The following is a 21,226-nucleotide window of genomic DNA, read 5'->3' as shown; positions in this document are numbered from 1 at the left end:
TAATAGTTCACAGTTACCTTAGAGACCACAGTGTCTATAATAGTTCACAGTTACCTTAGAGACCACAGTGTCTATAATAGTTCAGTTACCTTAGAGACCACAGTGTCTATAATAGTTCAGTTACCTTAGAGACCACAGTGTCTATAATAGTTCACAGTTACCTTAGAGACCACAGTGTCTATAATAGTTCAGTTACCTTAGAGACCACAGTGTCTATAATAGTTCAGTTACCTTAGAGACCACAGTGTCTATAATAGTTCAGTTACCTTAGAGACCACAGTGTCTATAATAGTTCACAGTTACCTTAGAGACCACAGTGTCTATAATAGTTCAGTTACCTTAGAGACCACAGTGTCTATAATAGTTCACAGTTACCTTAGAGACCACATTGTCTATAATAGTTCAGTTACCTTAGAGACCACAGTGTCTATAATAGTTCAGTTACCTTAGAGACCACAGTGTCTATAATAGTTCACAGTTACCTTAGAGACCACAGTGTCTATAATAGTTCAGTTACCTTAGAGACCACAGTGTCTATAATAGTTCAGTTACCTTAGAGACCACAGTGTCTATAATAGTTCACAGTTACCTTAGAGACCACACTGTCTATAATAGTTCAGTTACCTTAGAGACCACACTGTCTATAATAGTTCAGTTACCTTAGAGACCACATTGTCTATAATAGTTCAGTTACCTTAGAGAGCACAGTGTCTATAATAGTTCACAGTTACCTTAGAGACCACAGTGTCTATAATAGTTCAGTTACCTTAGAGACCACAGTGTCTATAATAGTTCACAGTTACCTTAGAGACCACACTGTCTATAATAGTTCACAGTTACCTTAGAGACCACAGTGTCTATAATAGTTCACAGTTACCTTAGAGACCACAGTGTCTATAATAGTTCAGTTACCTTAGAGACCACAGTGTCTATAATAGTTCACAGTTACCTTAGAGACCACATTGTCTATAATAGTTCAGTTACCTTAGAGACCACAGTGTCTATAATAGTTCACAGTTACCTTAGAGACCACAGTGTCTATAATAGTTCACAGTTACCTTAGAGACCACAGTGTCTATAATAGTTCACAGTTACCTTAGAGACCACACTGTCTATAATAGTTCACAGTTACCTTAGAGACCACAGTGTCTATAATAGTTCAGTTACCTTAGAGACCACAGTGTCTATAATAGTTCACAGTTACCTTAGAGACCACACTGTCTATAATAGTTCACAGTTACCTTAGAGACCACAGTGTCTATAATAGTTCACAGTTACCTTAGAGACCACAGTGTCTATAATAGTTCAGTTACCTTAGAGACCACAGTGTCTATAATAGTTCACAGTTACCTTAGAGACCACAGTGTCTATAATAGTTCACAGTTACCTTAGAGACCACAGTGTCTATAATAGTTCACAGTTACCTTAGAGACCACAGTGTCTATAATAGTTCAGTTACCTTAGAGACCACAGTGTCTATAATAGTTCAGTTACCTTAGAGAGCACAGTGTCTATAATAGTTCAGTTACCTTAGAGACCACAGTGTCTATAATAGTTCACAGTTACCTTAGAGAGCACAGTGTCTATAATAGTTCAGTTACCTTAGAGACCACAGTGTCTATAATAGTTCACAGTTACCTTAGAGACCACACTGTCTATAATAGTTCAGTTACCTTAGAGACCACAGTGTCTATAATAGTTCACAGTTACCTTAGAGACCACAGTGTCTATAATAGTTCAGTTACCTTAGAGAGCACAGTGTCTATAATAGTTCAGTTACCTTAGAGACCACACTGTCTATAATAGTTCAGTTACCTTAGAGACCACACTGTCTATAATAGTTCAGTTACCTTAGAGACCACACTGTCTATAATAGTTCACAGTTACCTTAGAGACCACAGTGTCTATAATAGTTCACAGTTACCTTAGAGACCACAGTGTCTATAATAGTTCACAGTTACCTTAGAGACCACAGTGTCTATAATAGTTCACAGTTACCTTAGAGACCACACTGTCTATAATAGTTCACAGTTACCTTAGAGACCACACTGTCTATAATAGTTCACAGTTACCTTAGAGACCACAGTGTCTATAATAGTTCAGTTACCTTAGAGACCACATTGTCTATAATAGTTCACAGTTACATTAGAGACCACAGTGTCTATAATAGTTCACAGTTACCTTAGAGACCACAGTGTCTATAATAGTTCACAGTTACCTTAGAGACCACAGTGTCTATAATAGTTCACAGTTACCTTAGAGACCACAGTGTCTATAATAGTTCAGTTACCTTAGAGACCACAGTGTCTATAATAGTTCACAGTTACCTTAGAGACCACAGTGTCTATAATAGTTCACAGTTACCTTAGAGACCACAGTGTCTATAATAGTTCAGTTACCTTAGAGAGCACAGTGTCTATAATAGTTCACAGTTACCTTAGAGACCACAGTGTCTATAATAGTTCACAGTTACCTTAGAGACCACATTGTCTATAATAGTTCAGTTACCTTAGAGACCACACTGTCTATAATAGTTCAGTTACCTTAGAGACCACACTGTCTATAATAGTTCACAGTTACATTAGAGACCACAGTGTCTATAATAGTTCACAGTTACCTTAGAGACCACAGTGTCTATAACAGTTCACAGTTACCTTAGAGACCACAGTGTCTATAATAGTTCAGTTACCTTAGAGACCACACTGTCTATAATAGTTCACAGTTACCTTAGAGACCACAGTGTCTATAATAGTTCACAGTTACCTTAGAGACCACAGTGTCTATAATAGTTCACAGTTACCTTAGAGACCACACTGTCTATAATAGTTCACAGTTACCTTAGAGACCACAGTGTCTATAATAGTTCACAGTTACCTTAGAGACCACACTGTCTATAATAGTTCAGTTACCTTAGAGACCACACTGTCTATAATAGTTCACAGTTACCTTAGAGAGCACAGTGTCCAAACAATCTCACTATGTCTCCTCTGTACATGTCCAAACCATCTCGCTATGTCTCCTCTGTACATGTCCAAACCATCTCACTATGTCTCACTATAAGCACGAGAAAAGCAAAGAGCACGTCAACATTTTTTTTCTGACTCCGAACGGCCGGATCCTAATAGGTCAGGGCATATAAGTGGATTCTAATAGGTCAGGGCATATACAGTAATTGGTCGATGCAGTATTGCAATTATGATCCAAATCTGCAGAGTAAACCAAGCACTAAAGTCTCCACATCCCTGCAGTGGAGTAACAACACAATGTGTGGGTATAATAGTTCACAGTTACCTTAGAGACCACACTGTCTATAATAGTTCACAGTTACCTTAGAGACCACAGTGTCTATAATAGTTCACAGTTACCTTAGAGACCACACTGTCTATAATAGTTCAGTTACCTTAGAGAGCACAGTGTCTATAATAGTTCAGTTACCTTAGAGACCACACTGTCTATAATAGTTCACAGTTACCTTAGAGACCACAGTGTCTATAATAGTTCAGTTACCTTAGAGACCACAGTGTCTATAATAGTTCACAGTTACCTTAGAGACCACACTGTCTATAATAGTTCACAGTTACCTTAGAGACCACAGTGTCTATAATAGTTCACAGTTACCTTAGAGACCACAGTGTCTATAATAGTTCACAGTTACCTTAGAGACCACAGTGTCTATAATAGTTCACAGTTACCTTAGAGAGCACACAGGGAGACGATGCACTCACATTGTTCCCTGAGTAGAGGCTGCTGGTGCCAATGCTCTCTCTCTCTCTCTCTCTCTCTCTCTCTCTCTCTCTCTCTCTCTCTCTCTCTCTCTCTCTCTCTCTCTCTCTCTCTCTCTCTCTCTCTCTCTCTCTCTCTCTCTCTCGGGGGGAGAGATGTATAGGCCTACCACACTTAAGTTAAATAAATGCTATATGTCTATTTAACCGCAGTTAATGTTATGTTATTTCAGCATTCAGCAATTCAACGATCAATCAACATTATGGGAACAGAAGCCATTCTTATTCTGTAACAACCATCCTACACTTCTCCAAAACGCCCACAAAGTCCACAGCGCCCTCTAGAGGTAGAAGAAGAATTCTGTACGGGAACCCCTTTTGGTGTCGGCATCATGCTATTACTTTAGCTATTGAAAAATAGCAGATCTACAAGCTCATAGCGCGCCCCCGAGTGGTGCGCTACGAGCTTGTAGGTCTGCTATCTTTGAAAAATCTAAGAACGACTGACATTTTTAGAATCTGATCTCGGGTCAGAATGGGTTAATCAGACCAGTGTGTGTCCAGTGGAAACCTCATATGAATCTGATCTCAGGTCAGAATGGGTTAAGCCCATCTCTATCCCCCTTTCCTGTCCAAAAAATACTGTACCCTCTCAAAAAAGGCAAAAAAGACTATACTTCTTCTGCCACATAGTTTCCCAGACGGTACTATTGATACGGTGTATCTGTGGCGTGCCGCAGGGCTCCTGTCGAGGTCCTCTGATTGATTGAACAGCTGCAGCCGTATCGTCATGATGAACGTCAGGGCCTGATGGAGAGCAGCGGTATCGTTATGATGAACCTCAGGGCCTGACGGAGAGCAGCGGTATCGTCATGATGAACCTCAGGGCCTGACGGAGAGCATAAAGATGTGTCTGAGGGAGGCGAGCATGGATAGACTCACCCGTTTAAAAAATAAAATACTCTCTATTCTGTACATGTTTAAAGTCCAAACCATCTCACTATGTCTCCACTGTACGTGTCCAAACCATCTCACTATGTCTCCTCTGTACATGTCCAAACCATCTCACTATGTCTCCACTGTACATGTCCAAACCATCTCACTATGTCTCCTCTGTACGTGTCCAAACCATCTCACTATGTCTCCTCTGTACATGTCCAAACCATCTCACTATATCTCCTCTGTACGTGTCCAAACCATCTCACTATGTCTCCTCTGTACGTGTCCAAACCATCTCACTATGTCTCCTCTGTACGTGTCCAAACCATCTCACTATGTCTCCTCTGTACATGTCCAAACCATCTCACTATGTCTCCTCTGTACATGTCAAAACCAGCTCACTATGTCTCCTCTGTACGTGTCCAAACCATCTCACTATGTCTCCTCTGTACATGTCCAAACCATCTCACTGTACATGTCCAAACCATCTCACTATGTCTCCTCTGTACGTGTCTAAACCATCTCACTATGTCTCCTCTGTACATGTCCAAACCATCTCACTATGTCTCCTCTGTACATGTCCAAACCATCTCACTGTACGTGTCCAAACCATCTCACTATGTCTCCTCTGTACATGTTTAAAGTCCAAACCATCTCACTATGTCTCCTCTGTACATGTCCAAACCATCTCGCTATGTCTCCTCTGTACATGTCCAAACCATCTCACTATGTCTCCTCTGTACGTGTCCAAACCATCTCACTATGTCTCCTCTGTACGTGTCCAAACCATCTCACTGTACATGTCCAAACCATCTCACTATGTCTCCTCTGTACATGTCCAAACCATCTCACTATGTCTCCTCTGTACATGTCCAAACCATCTCACTATGTCTCCTCTGTACATGTCCAAACCATCTCACTATGTCTCCTCTGTACATGTCCAAACCATCTCACTATGTCTCCTCTGTACATGTCCAAACCATCTCGCTATGTCTCCTCTGTACATGTCCAAACCATCTCACTATGTCTCCTCTGTACATGTCCAAACCATCTCTCTGTACATGTCCAAACCATCTCACTGTACGTGTCCAAACCATCTCACTATGTCTCCTCTGTACATGTCCAAACCATCTCACTATGTCTCCTCTGTACATGTCCAAACCATCTCACTGTACGTGTCCAAACCATCTCACTATGTCTCCTCTGTACGTGTCCAAACCATCTCACTATGTCTCCTCTGTACATGTCCAAACCATCTCACTATGTCTCCTCTGTACATGTCCAAACCATCTCACTATGTCTCCTCTGTACATGTCCAAACCATCTCACTATGTCTCCTCTGTACATGTCCAAACCATCTCACTATGTCTCCTCTGTACGTGTCCAAACCATCTCGCTATGTCTCCACTGTACATGTCCAAACCATCTCACTATGTCTCCTCTGTACATGTCCAAACCATCTCACTATGTCTCCTCTGTACATGTCCAAACCATCTCACTATGTCTCCACTGTACGTGTCCAAACCATCTCACTATGTCTCCTCTGTACATGTCCAAACCATCTCACTATGTCTCCTCTGTACATGTCCAAACCATCTCTCTATGTCTCCTCTGTACATGTCCAAACCATCTCACTATGTCTCCACTGTACGTGTCCAAACCATCTCACTATGTCTCCTCTGTACGTGTCCAAACCATCTCACTATGTCTCCTCTGTACATGTCCAAACCATCTCGCTATGTCTCCTCTGTACATGTCCAAACCATCTCACTATGTCTCCTCTGTACATGTCCAAACCATCTCACTATGTCTCCTCTGTACGTGTCCAAACCATCTCACTATGTCTCCTCTGTACATGTCCAAACCATCTCACTATGTCTCCTCTGTACATGTCCAAACCATCTCAATATGTCTCCTCTGTACATGTCCAAACCATCTCACTATGTCTCCTCTGTACGTGTCCAAACCATCTCACTATGTCTCCTCTGTACATGTCCAAACCATCTCACTATGTCTCCTCTGTACATGTCCAAACCATCTCACTATGTCTCCTCTGTACATGTCCAAACCATCTCACTATGTCTCACTATAAGCACGAGAAAAGCAAAGAGCACGTCAACATTTTTTTTTCTCTCCGAACGGCCGGATCCTAATAGGTCAGGGCATATAAGTGGATTCTAATAGGTCAGGGCATATACGTGGTTTCTAATAGGTCAGGGCATATAATTGGTCGATGCAGTATTGCAATTATGATCCAAATCTGCCAAGCACTAAAGTCTCCACATCCCTGCAGTGGAGTAACAACACAATGTGTGGGTATAATAGTTCACAGTTACCTTAGAGACCACACTGTCTATAATAGTTCAGTTACCTTAGAGACCACAGTGTCTATAATAGTTCACAGTTACCTTAGAGACCACAGTGTCTATAATAGTTCACAGTTACCTTAGAGACCACAGTGTCTATAATAGTTCACAGTTACCTTAGAGACCACAGTGTCTATAATAGTTCACAGTTACCTTAGAGACCACAGTGTCTATAATAGTTCAGTTACCTTAGAGACCACACTGTCTATAATAGTTCACAGTTACCTTAGAGACCACAGTGTCTATAATAGTTCAGTTACCTTAGAGACCACAGTGTCTATAATAGTTCACAGTTACCTTAGAGACCACAGTGTCTATAATAGTTCACAGTTACCTTAGAGACCACAGTGTCTATAATAGTTCAGTTACCTTAGAGACCACAGTGTCTATAATAGTTCAGTTACCTTAGAGACCACACTGTCTATAATAGTTCACAGTTACCTTAGAGAGCACAGTGTCTATAATAGTTCACAGTTACCTTAGAGACCACAGTGTCTATAATAGTTCAATTACCTTAGAGACCACAGTGTCTATAATAGTTCACAGTTACCTTAGAGACCACAGTGTCTATAATAGTTCACAGTTACCTTAGAGACCACAGTGTCTATAATAGTTCAGTTACCTTAGAGACCACACTGTCTATAATAGTTCAGTTACCTTAGAGACCACAGTGTCTATAATAGTTCACAGTTACCTTAGAGACCACAGTGTCTATAATAGTTCAGTTACCTTAGAGACCACAGTGTCTATAATAGTTCAGTTACCTTAGAGACCACAGTGTCTATAATAGTTCACAGTTACCTTAGAGACCACAGTGTCTATAATAGTTCAGTTACCTTAGAGACCACAGTGTCTATAATAGTTCAGTTACCTTAGAGACCACAGTGTCTATAATAGTTCACAGTTACCTTAGAGACCACAGTGTCTATAATAGTTCACAGTTACCTTAGAGACCACAGTGTCTATAATAGTTCACAGTTACCTTAGAGACCACAGTGTCTATAATAGTTCACAGTTACCTTAGAGACCACAGTGTCTATAATAGTTCACAGTTACCTTAGAGACCACAGTGTCTATAATAGTTCAGTTACCTTAGAGACCACAGTGTCTATAATAGTTCAGTTACCTTAGAGACCACAGTGTCTATAATAGTTCAGTTACCTTAGAGACCACACTGTCTATAATAGTTCACAGTTACCTTAGAGACCACAGTGTCTATAATAGTTCACAGTTACCTTAGAGACCACAGTGTCTATAATAGTTCAGTTACCTTAGAGACCACAGTGTCTATAATAGTTCACAGTTACCTTAGAGAGCACAGTGTCTATAATAGTTCAGTTACCTTAGAGACCACAGTGTCTATAATAGTTCACAGTTACCTTAGAGAGCACACTGTCTATAATAGTTCACAGTTACCTTAGAGAGCACATTGTCTATAATAGTTCAGTTACCTTAGAGACCACAGTGTCTATAATAGTTCAGTTACCTTAGAGACCACATTGTCTATTGTGTGAAGTGGACTTCAGAATGGTGTCTACAGGGAGACGATGCACTCACATTGTTCCCTGAGTAGAGGCTACTGGTGCCAATGCTCTCTCTCTCTCTGTCTCTCTCTCTCTCTCTGTCTCTCTCTCTCTCTCTCTCTCTCCCCTTCTCTCTCTCTCTCTCTCCCTCTCCCTCTCCCCTTCTCTCTCTCTCTCTCTCCCTCTCCCCTTCTCTCTCTCTCTCTCTCTCCCTCTCTCTCTCCCTCTCTCTCTCTTCCTCTCTCTCTCTCTCCCTCTCTCTCTCTCCCTCTCCCCTTCTCCCTCTCCCCTTCTCCCTCTCTCTCTCTCCCTCTCTCTCTCTCTCCCTCTCTATCTCTTCCTCTCCCCTTCTCCCTCTCTCTCTCTCCCTCTCTCTCTCTCTCCCCCCCTTCTCTCTCTCTCTCTCTCTCTCCCCTCTCCCTCTCCCTCTCCCCTTTCCCTCTCCCCCTCTCCCTCTCCCCCATACCCCCCTCCCCCTCTCTCCCCCCCTCTCCCTCTCTCTCTCTCTCTCCACCGCCCCCCTCTCCCTCCCCCCTCTCCCTCTCCCCCATACCCCCCCCCCTCTCTCCCCCCCTCTCTCTCTCTCTCTCTCTCTCCACCCCCTCTCTCTCCCTCCCCCCCTCTCCCTCTCCCCCATACCCCCCTCCCCCTCTCTCCCCCCTCTCCCTCTCTCTCTCTCTCCACCCCCTCTCTCTCCCTCCCCCCCTCTCCCTCTCCCCCATACCCCCCTCCCCCTCTCCCCCCCCTCTCCCTCTCTCTCTCAGAAGTGCAAGCTGTGCTTTTTCGGAGCAGGAGCCAGGGTAAAAAGTGTGCCATCAAACAGACATGCAACGTTGCTGTCGGGTGGCATAAACCTCGTACTGTACTTCCCTGGATGCGTAGTGACGCCATAGTATGATGAAGTAAAAGGACATTAACCTACTTTATACGGACAAATAAATAATTAAATATGGACATAAGAGCTTTTTAATAACTGTGCTGCTCTCAGACCAGGCTGAGAAGGAACCTCTCCTCTCTTTTGTATCATTAGTCATCACGTCAAAACACAAATTATTCATGCCAGTATTTTCATGCATTTCAGTCGTTCACACTACAAGGTGTCAGAGGCACTTGACCACAGGTCAAAGGTCATAGCCTGTCCGGGGGGAAAAAAACAAAAACAAGAAATGACTCGAGTCATTATAATATCCGCTTACATTCCATTCTCCTGCATAATGTAGAATAATAATGTAGAAATAATTCAAATTTCAGATACCAAGACTTTTTTTTTCTTTTTTACTGCGCTAATTGAAAACTTTAGTCACACACAAATGATAAGCATGCAATGAGTGCAGCTCAAGAATCATTATCATCATCAGATGCACACACACACACACACACACATGAACCCACAAAGCTAATGGAAGCAGCGTAGGTAAAGTGCAGACGCATTTAATCCACTCCTCATTGCAGCCGCCGTGCGGAGAGAGGCACGACGGCCCGCACACTATGCTAATGGAAGCTACGCTCCGCGTAGTGTGGCAGCTAGCGTGGCACGCAGCGCTGTGCTTAATGAAGCACACTTATCTATGAACCGTATAGCTTGACTCACGCACACACACAGTAAAAAGTATTGGGTTATTTCTGTTACCCAGTCCTGTGTTACTTGCGTGCGTTGAGTCATATTTCTGGGTTATTTGGATTTATTTTGACCCAATTCATGGGTTGTTAAAGTTGGTTAAGATTTCTGGGTCATTTCTTTCTGAGAGTAAAACCTTATTGTTGGGTCAGAGAGTTGGGTTTGATTGATTGATTGAGTTACATTCATAATAATACATGCTGTGAAAAGGACCGACCCAATAATGCTTCATTCACACAGAGGAAGCTAGAATCAGCTCCCGTGTTACCTCTATGCATATACCAGCGTTTTAGTTTTGAAGCTTGGATTCTTTTTTTTTTCAGTACTTTTTTTCAGATTCACACAATTTTCAATTCAATTCAATTCAATTCAATTCAATTCAATTCAATTCAATTCAATTCAATTCAATTCAATTTTCAATTCAAAGGGGCTTTATTGGCATGAGAAAACATACGTTTACATTGCCAAAGCAGAAAGAACAATACAACAATACAGCAATACAATCAATACAAAAATTATGTACATTTGAAGGTCAGAATCTTCAATAGATCAAATTCTATGTACCCAGGTCACTCGATGCAGGTATAGTGCAGGAATATACACAATGCTTAGTCTTTAGGGTGGTTGTGTTCCATTTGATATCACACACGCATACACACACACACACACACACACACACACACACACACACACACACACACACACCATGCCATTTTGGTCACACGTAACCTCACCACTTGACGTCCAATTAATGTAGTTTATATTTTAATCACCATCCGGTAGGAGGGGGAGTCATTCAGGGATGAGCGGGAAAGTGACTCCCTCTGCAAAGGCAAGGAAAGGGTCCCATACTGTACAGAGCCCCTCATTATGGATCTAATCCTTTCTGCAGATTATTAACCCATTCTGACCTGAGATCAGATTCATACGAGGTTTTCCACTGGACACACACTGGTCTGATTAACCCCATTCTGACCTGAGATCAGATTCTAGAAAATGTCAGTCGCTCTTCGATTTTTCAAAAAATAGCAGACCTACAAGCTCGTATCGCGCCACTCGGTGGCCCGATATGAGCTTGTAGATCTGCTATTTTTAAATAGCTAAAGCATAACATGATGCGGACACCAAAATGGGTGCCCGTTCAGAATGGGTTAAAAATATCTCTCAGCCATTGTGTATGGGAGGGCGGGGTGGTGCATTAGGTTATAAAGAATATGAAATTATACGTTTTCTCACCGGTACCTGAACTAGAAAGTTATATCTATGGTAAATTATGCCTTTTGACAACTGAGACTGTATGCAATTTCTTATAGTCCATTGCCCATTCTCCAAACCATCATAATATGCTTTGTTAGGTTGTAAAAAAAAAAAAAAAAATTGGTTCAATTCAATTTGCATAAGAGCTCACCTCACACAGCTGTCGGCTTTGTAGTGTTTGACAAGGGCAGGTGAAAACTTTAACCCATTTCTGGCGGGAACCCCTTTTGCTGTTAGCATTATGCTTTAGCTATTGAAAAATAGCAGATCTACAAGCTCGTAGCGCGCCACCGAGTGGCGCGCTACGAGCTTGTAGGTCTGCTATTTATTTATTTTATCGAAGAACGACTGACATTTTAAGAATCTGATCTCAGGTCAGAATGGGTTAATCAGACCAGTGTGTGTCCAGTGGAAACCTCGTATGAATCTGATCTCAGGTCAGAATGGGTTAATTTGCGACAGACACAAGTTCCAGCTTGGGCTGACAATACAATACAATACAATCTGCTGCTCGGTCACGACTAAAACAGTAGCCTAATACTTTATCTGCATTTCAATGGTGAAATCATGGCATAGTAGTTTGGCATTTCATTCATTCATTCATTCATTTACGGAGAGGATCAGTGCTCAGTCAGTGCAGCTCGGAGTAGAGCAGCGAATTCAATTTGCTTTGATCTGCACGGAGCGCGAGCCATGCAGGCTAGAAGAGCAGAGTTATTAACCCATTCTGATCTGAGATCAGATTCATACGAGGTTTTCCACTGGACACACACTGGTCTGATTGACCCATTCTGACCTGAGATCAGATTCTAAAAATGTCAGTCGCTCTTCGGTTTTTCAAAAATAGCAGACCTACAATCTGCTATTTTTAAATAGCTAAAGCATAACATGATGCTGACACCAAAATGGGTGCCCGGTCAGAATGGGTTAATAATAATACACATTCCGGCGTTCAGGCTGGAAGTCCGCCTCTCACAGTGTTTTTCTATTTATTGTATTATTATTTTTTAGTGGTTACGGAGCTGTGTGTGTGTGTGTGTGTGTGTGTGTGTGGGTGGGTGGGTCTGAGCACGGAAAAAGCATGGTTGTTTTTCACCACCTATGCGCAACTTAACACACACACACGCACGCACATATTAACCATCAGCGCCAGTGCTGTAGTGGTCTCTAGCGCGTTTTATTTTCCTTCTTTTCGGTAAACATCCACTAGCTATTTTACAGGTCAGGTGGAGAGATGATCCGATCGGGGAATAATTGTTTTTGTCAAAGTCAAATTAAGCTCTAATCAAGCCCCGAATATACATTTTGAGCATATTATGATCCATAATGCACATAAAGACCGCACGAGTATTTTGGCTGTTTTTAGGTAAACGTCACAGATCGTTTTTTTTCCTGGATTATGGGGAATAAAACAAATCTCGGGCATCCATTACAAAGGTGAATCAATCTCATTTGCATTGACCATGTACAGTACATCCCCCGGAAACGGCTATGATTGAAAGAGCTGAATTTCGTCAAGCTGTTGACGGAAGTAAGGCGGAAACGCAACAGTGCCAGTTAGACATGTTTACAACGCTGAATTTGTTCGAGTGCGTCGGCAGGCCCACCAAGACGGTGACAGACCTGAAATTCCAGGGTTCAATGCTGTCCGAAGTAGGGCATTAACATAATAATCGAATAGTCGACTAGTCGACTAGCAAAACACTAGTCGACACTGTTAATTGACATCCGATTATTCGCTAATATTATTTTGAATATTCTTTATGATTTTTTTTTTTTTTTTTTTTTTTGCTTTTCTACAGCAGACATGCAGGCATGCAGCTGTGAGCTCGGTTGTTTTGTGGGTAGTTCGCCAACTTCAGTACTAATCCATTCTTGGCTGATTGTTTTCATATCATATACAAGCTTACTGTACGTGGGTTTTGCCGTCACCCTCACTCGTGTAGGTGCGGTGGGCGGCGTATCGGCGGTGGCACTAGCAGCATTCAAGACAGATTTTCTTTGGGAAAAGCATATGTGATATGCCTCATAGGCTCATAAGATCAATGGGGACAACTGCAGTGTGTAAATACTTTTACTATTGGTGAGTTTATTACTGTAGTTTGTTCAACAAGTTAGATTGACGTGTCGTCGTCGTCCGGTACAGTAAAGTATAGCAGGAGTTCCTCCTCGCTCTGCCCAATATTATCCAGTTTGGTGACAGTCAAACTACAGTAGCTCTTGCCGTGATTTCATGTTTCTTCATGCTTATCCAACAAAAGTCCAGGCGTGCCGCGTGTGGCATTATTAAAAACAAACAGCTATGCCGCACGATCATAGTTCTAATAGTCGCAAAAGACTCGCGATGGAGTTAAGTAGTTGATCATCTGATTCATAGCCTGGCAGCCTGCTAGCTAGCAAACCTCCCCCTAGCTTGTAGCTCCTTCTAAAAACCAAAGGAACTGTGGTTGAACATTTAGGGTTGTATGAAAAACATCGCATGGTTCATTCCTTCTCCTCCTCCCCTCTTCAGTCTCCAAAACATTGTGAACAACGTAACATGCTATGCTGCTCCGTAGAACGGTCTTGCGCATCAAAAATAGCAGATCTACAAGCTCACAACGCGTCCATCCGTGAGTCATTGTGGACTTGCAACTTTGACTTGAAACAGCTGAGCTAATTTCAGCCAATCAGAGCGGCATTCAGCGTAATCTAGTAAGAGTGGCGACACTCGCGTTGACTCCCACTGTAACAATGGAATGCGGAAGTGCTCATTCTATCTCAATGGGATATAGTTCCAATGTTTGGAACTATAGCCCATAGGTGTCGCCACTCTCTTAGTACTATTCCACACGGCCTGCATTGAGTGCATTCACCGGCTCTGTTTTGCTTCACTCGCTGGCTGTTTCAGAATGCGATGTTTTAATGCTTGATTGGATGGAATAAATATCATATTTTACCGCCGACTAATCGACTATAAATCGATTTTGATGGTAATCGAGTCGACTATCAAAAATCACGTTTGGTTAATGCCCTAGTCCGAAGTTCAATGCAGAGAGCCAGGTCTGATGAAATGCCACCTATCCCAGGTACAGCAGAGGAAGTGGTAATCGGAGGTCCATGGGCCAAAAACATGGACCACTGAACGTTACCTCTTGCAAAATTACACTGACTTGGGCATAGCAACATTTGCAACCAACGAAAACTTAGTGCCTAAATGATTTCGGCTCGTCAGACATTTTCAGTAGCACCGAAGAGCCGACTTTAAATGAACCTTAAATTACGTCAAATTGTAGGCTCTACAGCGCCGAACCGACTTTTATTCGGCTCTAAAATAGGAGTATGAATCGGCCCTTAGGCCTCTGAACTGCCACTTGTAAATAGGCTACACCAATTGTAAATATGTATGTTTAATATAGTTAGTATTGGGCATGAGGATGTTTTTCTTCTTGATGACTGGTGGTTGGACTACTGGGACTACTGGGATTGGATAAATGTAGGCTACTGTAAGTTAAAGTATTTGATCTTTTCAATTGTTTTAAAACTAACCACTCACTGTAGCACACTAGCACTTTGACATGGGTGCTTTTAACCCATAAGAGAGTCACCTTGGCCTATGACACACTGGTCACTTCAGACAAGGGGAGCACCCATAAGTGCAATACAAAAATAACCTCATTAACCATAACCATTACTGCTTCTAACAGCTATTCTTTCTCAATGTGTACTTCCCTGAAGGCTTCAAATGCTCAGCCATCCATTGGACCTCTCCTGCTCTGCCATCCACTGAACCTCACCTGCTCTGCCATCCACTGAACCACCTGCCAGGCCATCTACAAGCCATGATGTCTCCACCGTTTCCCCCATGGAGCAATCGGTAGCACCAGCTTGGATCTTAAATCTCCAGACGATTACAACATTTGTAAGTGGTTCTTTATTTATTTTTTAATCTGAGCATGTAAACTAGCTATTTCTGGAGAAATTGAAGTCTGGAACAATATCAGTCTGTTGCACACTTTTACTGTTTAGTGATGTCCTAGTGTTTCCTGTTTTCCCTAGTTGCCTTTGCCTGTCTTGTCTTACCTCCTTGTGATTACTAGTTTTCTCCACCTGTGTCCTGTTAGTCTCCTAGCCAATCCCAGTGTTGATTGTTTGTCTGTTCACCTGTGTATTGTGATCCCTGTGTCTACTTAAACCCTCAGTCCGTTATGTTCCCTGCTTGAATAATATGTTGTTATGGTGTTCTGTAAGTAGTGTTTAGAGTCCTATGTGTATTCTATGTTATCCTGAGTTTTGGGTGAATAAATCCCTCTGCATTTGATCTCCTGCCTTTGACCTCCTGCATTTGACCAGTCTGTTCTGCATTTGACCTCCTGCCTTTGACCAGTCTGTTCTGCATTTGACCTCCTGCCTTTGACCAGTCTGTTCTGCATTTGACCTCCTGCCTTTGACCAGTCTGTTCTGCATTTGATCTCCTGCCTTTGACCTCCTGCATTTGACCAGTCTGTTCTGCATTTGACCTCCTGCCTTTGACCAGTCTGTTCTGCATTTGACCTCCTGCCTTTGACCAGTCTGTTCTGCATTTGACCTCCTGCCTTTGACCAGTCTGTTCTGCATTCCAGGTCCTACTTCTGAGTCGCACCGTGACAGGAACTCTGTGACCAGACTACAGAAGAGGCGGAGGTAGATGGACAGAAGTAAACATAAAACGTACACTAACTGGTCTATACTCTAATAATCTGTACTCATTTTCCTGCAAGAGCAACCGCTTCAAACTTTATTTTCTTCCCACTTCAATTGTTCTACTAAACAACCGCCACATAGTTCATAGTTCTTAGTGGGGAAGGGACTTCTTGACCTTTATCAGTTATTTATTGCACTTTACTGTGATACTATAAACTGTGAATACTCTAGCACTTTTATTTTATATTATATACCTTCTCTTATTGCAATTTGCACTTATCTCTTGTGATACTCTTGTGACTTGTACTTTGCTGCTACTGTGTATTGTCTATTGTGTATTGTCTGTCTGTTTTAAAAAGCGTTGATGTACTAATGCACATCTTTATTGTCCCTCGTGGGACAATAAAGTATATCTCATTTCATCTCATCAACTATGCTAACATTTTTGAATATCAAATGTTCACCTTTGATCCTTGAGTCGTTCAAACAGCTATTCTTGTTTTTCTCAGGATATCCGACAGGCTCTTTCTGCCTTTCAGAGTGGAAGAGAAATGATGGAGAAGCTTGACAATAAATGTGCCATCAGCAGGGCGCAGAACATTAAAATAATCAAAATCCTGGCTGCCACCACGATGGAAAAGCTGGGGGGGGGGGGGGTACATCCCTCCTGTTCAGCTATGGTGTCACAAACTCTGGCAAGACCTACACTTTTGTAGGTCCAGAGAGTGACCCAGGTCTGCTGCTCAGGTCTCTGGCCATGTGTGCACACAGAGCACTGTGAAACCTCACCGCTACAGAGACTTCACCAGGCTCACTGTGAAACCTCACCGCTACAGAGACTTCACCAGGCTCACTGTGAAACCTCACCGCTACAGAGACTTCACCAGGCTCACTGTGAAACCTCACCGCTACAGAGACTTCACCAGGCTCACTGTGAAACCTCACCGCTACAGAGACTTCACCAGGCTCACTGTGAAACCTCACCGCTACAGAGACTTCACCAGGCTCAACGACAAGCAGCAGGCAGATGAAGACAAGGCCAAGAACCTGCTTCTGCGTCTGGTGAAAGAGACTAAGGCAGGATCCAACAACAACAGTGCCAGTTAGACATGTTTACAACGCTGAATTTGTTCGAGTGCGTCGGCAGGCCCACCAAGACGGTGACAGACCTGAAATTCCAGGGTTCAATGCTGTCCGAAGTCCAATGCAGAGAGCCAGGTCTGATGAAATGCCACCTATCCCAGGTACAGCAGAGGAAGTGGTAATCGGAGGTCCATGGGCCAAAAACATGGACCACTGAACTCTTGCAAAATGACACTGACTTGGGCATAGCAACAACTTCATTCAGCTTGTTGAGCAGGTTTTTCCGAGTGTTTCGTATGTACAACATAAGGACCCTGCCACTGGCAATGTCCGACAAGTTGCAGTTGCTGACAACCTACCAATGCACTCCACTCCAGCCCCTTCTAGTCAATATACTTGAACTTCCCGGCATTTTAGACGTCATGTTATGTTGGAATGGCAGCAGAAAGAGAGGGATGCTCTTGAGGATGTTTTTGATGGAGAGATTTGTCAAACTCATCCACTCTTTTTGAACAAAGTGTCCCACTAGTGCTGTATAATGATGTCTGTGAGACAGTCAACCCCCTGGGGTCAAAGACGGGGGTCCACAAGTTAGGATTAATTTATTGTATCTTGAAGACTTTGCCACAAGACCTCCTGTCCAATTTGCAATCCCACTTCCTGTTAGCTGTATATAAATCAGATGATGCAAAGACATATGGCATTGCTGCAGTGTTGTGCCCCATTGTGGATGAAATGGTTGGTGTCGAGAGTGATGGCATCACTGTCAACACCCAGAACTTTCAAGGTGTTGTGAAATCCTGCATGGTTTTACAGGTAGTGGGAGACAATTTGGGCATGAATGCCATTCTTGGCTACACTGAGAGTTTCACAGGAAATCATGTGTGTCGGTTGTGCAGAGTGCATAGAGATGTATTGAGAACACAGGAAGATCCTACGCTCTTGCGTGATGTTGATACTCACAAGGCAGATTTGCAGACAAACGACTCCTCTCGGACAGGCCTTAAAAGAGACTGTGTCCTCAACAGCCTGTCTTTTTATCATGTGACGGGCAATATCACACTAGATATAATGCATGACATCCTGGAAGGAAGGGGTAGGGCCATTAGAAGTAAAGCTTATGTTGAATTCGCTCATTGAGAAAAAAGCTTATCTCACTAGACAAGCTAAACTACCGTATCACAAGTTTTGATTATGGGTTTTGTGATGTGGGAAACAAACCCTCCGTATTAAATCTGAATGATCTAAAGAACCCTGACGGCCCCCTGCGGCAGACAGCAGCTCAGATGTGGTGCTTACTGAGGCTATTTCCGATTATGTTAGGTGATCTCATCCCTACTGATAACAAGGAGTGGGAGCTTCTGATACTCCTACTCATGTGCAATGAGATGCTCTAACCCCCATCCGTTACTAGTCCTGCAGCAACACGGTACCTGAATGCAATCCTTGAAGAGCATCACTCTCTTTTCCTGGATCTCCATCCTGACCGGCATTCGGGTCCAAAACACCATTTCATGCTCCATTATCCAAACGCAATTTGAAAACTGGGACCCCCCTGATGCAGATGTGGTCAATGCGTTTTGAGGGCAAACATGGCTACTTCAAATGTATCAGTCGCGTCACTTGCAACTCCTGCAACATTTGCAAAACGATGGCATATAGGCACCAGATAATGCAATGCTACTGTTTCATGTGTGGGTCTGTGTTAAGCCACAACACTGACATTGGTCGAGGGTATAGTACGTTTCTGGCTAATCTTGAAGGCTATAAAGACATCCAAAGTGGTCTGACAGGAATTCCCCTTTTAAGTGAACTGTATACACCGGCCAGGGTCACGGTTAAGGGTACTACTTACAGACCAGGCATGACAGTGTTTATGTCAGTTTGGCCTTATAAAAGCCATGTTGGTTCTGGAGCAAAGAGGCACTTCAATAATCAAGCTTGTTGTGCAGTGGTGGGAAACAATGGGGTTTGAGAAGCATTTGTTTGCCTACAGTGTATTCCCCACCAAAGAGATGTCAGCAATTTATGTGGAAGAGCTACTTGATCATCACCCACTACATGCAGTGAAGTCATACAGGGAGAAAGGTGACACTTTGTACATCTCTCTGCGCTATAGACTTTCTTAGACTGCAGTTAGGCCTCTGAACTGCCACTTGTAAATACACCAATTGTAAATATGTATGTTTAATAGTTAGTATTGGGCATGAGGATGTTTTTCTTCTTGATGACTGGTGGTTGGACTACTGGGACTACTGGGATTGGATAAATGTAGGCTACTGTAAGTTAAAGTATTTGATCTTTTCAATTGTTTTAAAACTAACCACTCACTGTAGCACTTTGACATGGGTGCTATTAACCCATGAGAGTCACCTTGGCCTATGACACACTGGTCACTTCAGACAAGGGGAGCACCCATAAGTGCAATACAAAAATAACCTCATTAACCATAACCATTACTGCTTCTAACAGCTACTCTTTCTCAATGTGTACTTCCATGAAGGCTTCAAATGCTCTGCCATCCATTGAACCTCTCCTGCTCTGCCATCCACTGAACCTCCCCTGCCAGGCCATCTACAAGCCATGATGTCTCCAACGTTTCCCCCATGGAGCAATCGGTAGCACCAGCTTGGGTCTTAAATCTCCAGACGATTAGAACATTGTGTAAGTTGTTCTTTATTTTTTTAATTTAAAAACAAAATCTGAGCATGTAAACTAGATATTTCTGTAAGAAACCAGACTACGGAAGAAGTAGATGGGCAGATGTAAACATTAAACTTACACTAACTGGTCTATACGTTCTTTGAATATCAAATGTTCACCTTTGATCCTTGACTTGTTCAAAATCTTAACAGCTGTTCTTGTTTTTCTCAGGATATCTGACAGGCTCTTTCAGAGTGGAGGAGAAATTATGGAGAAGCTTGGCAATAAATGTGCCATCAGCAGGGCGCAGAATAAAAAGGTGGGGGGGGGGGACCTCCAAATGGTCCAAAATAATTTATGGAGTGAGTTTGAACTCCTTCAAGAGATAGACAAGAGTTCCGGGGAGGTGGAGAAGGACAATCTCCAGGTTTACCTGGAGGAGCATGCTCCAACCAAAAACAATATGGTTGAAAAGAGGTTCACCTTTTCCCAGGTGGTCTAACCAGACTGCAGCCAAGAGCAGCTATTTGAAGGGACGGCGCAGCACCGGGTCAGAGAAGCAATAGCAGGACACAACTCCCTCCTGTTCAGCTCATCAGTATTATGTCACAAACTCTGGCAAGACCGACACTTTTGTAGGTCCAGAGAGTGACCCAGGTCTGCTGCCCAGGTCTCTGGGCCAGGTGGTGAAAAGGTGCCGTGTCATTAGTCAGAAGGTTCATTGTTCCGAAATTACTATCCCTATCTCTAACCCTAACCTAAACCTAACCGCAAGCACGGGAGCAAACCTAAACCTAACCGCAAGCACGGGAGCAGTGCATGTTCGGACTAACGGGACTTCGGATCTATGGGTAGTTCCCGGTGAAAATGTGGTACACCAGATGCCGGACGGGCATAAAAGATGGAGAAAAGGTACTATCCAGCTACTGGATTTCTTGAAGAGCGCCTTCAAAATGCCAGGAAGAGGTCAAAGCCCTGGGTCCAGTAGGCAAACCAGCCTGAACCATGAAGAAGAGCCACGAAGCCCCGCCATACCGAGTAACATAAGCTCCCTGATCTTAAATAGTTTTAAGTCTTACGATTTTCAAAATGTATATTTTTAAAGTTTGAAAATATAGATTTGTATGCTTCTCTTGGGGGTACATTTATATAGATTTGTATGCTTCTCTTGGGGGTACATTTCTTGACTTTGGTAGATGAAGAAATAGCGAACATCAACTCCATACAAGATGCTCTATTAGATTGCATTACCCCTTTTTATTGAAATGGTTTTTTAAAGTCATTGTTGTACCTGTGCAACAATGTGCAGATAGATGCCATGTGTCAGTTCAACAGGGACAACCTTTATAATGGACGAAAACCCATGTTACTGATACTTTTATGTATTTTTCAGGATAGAATCAACCGATCCAG

Source organism: Protomyctophum parallelum (genome assembly GCF_964188405.1).
Source record: "Protomyctophum parallelum genome assembly, chromosome: 1".
NCBI classification, from domain to species: Eukaryota; Metazoa; Chordata; class Actinopteri; order Myctophiformes; family Myctophidae; genus Protomyctophum; species Protomyctophum parallelum.
The sequence above is the reverse complement of the archived record's forward strand: the minus strand, read 5'-3'. Positions refer to the sequence as shown.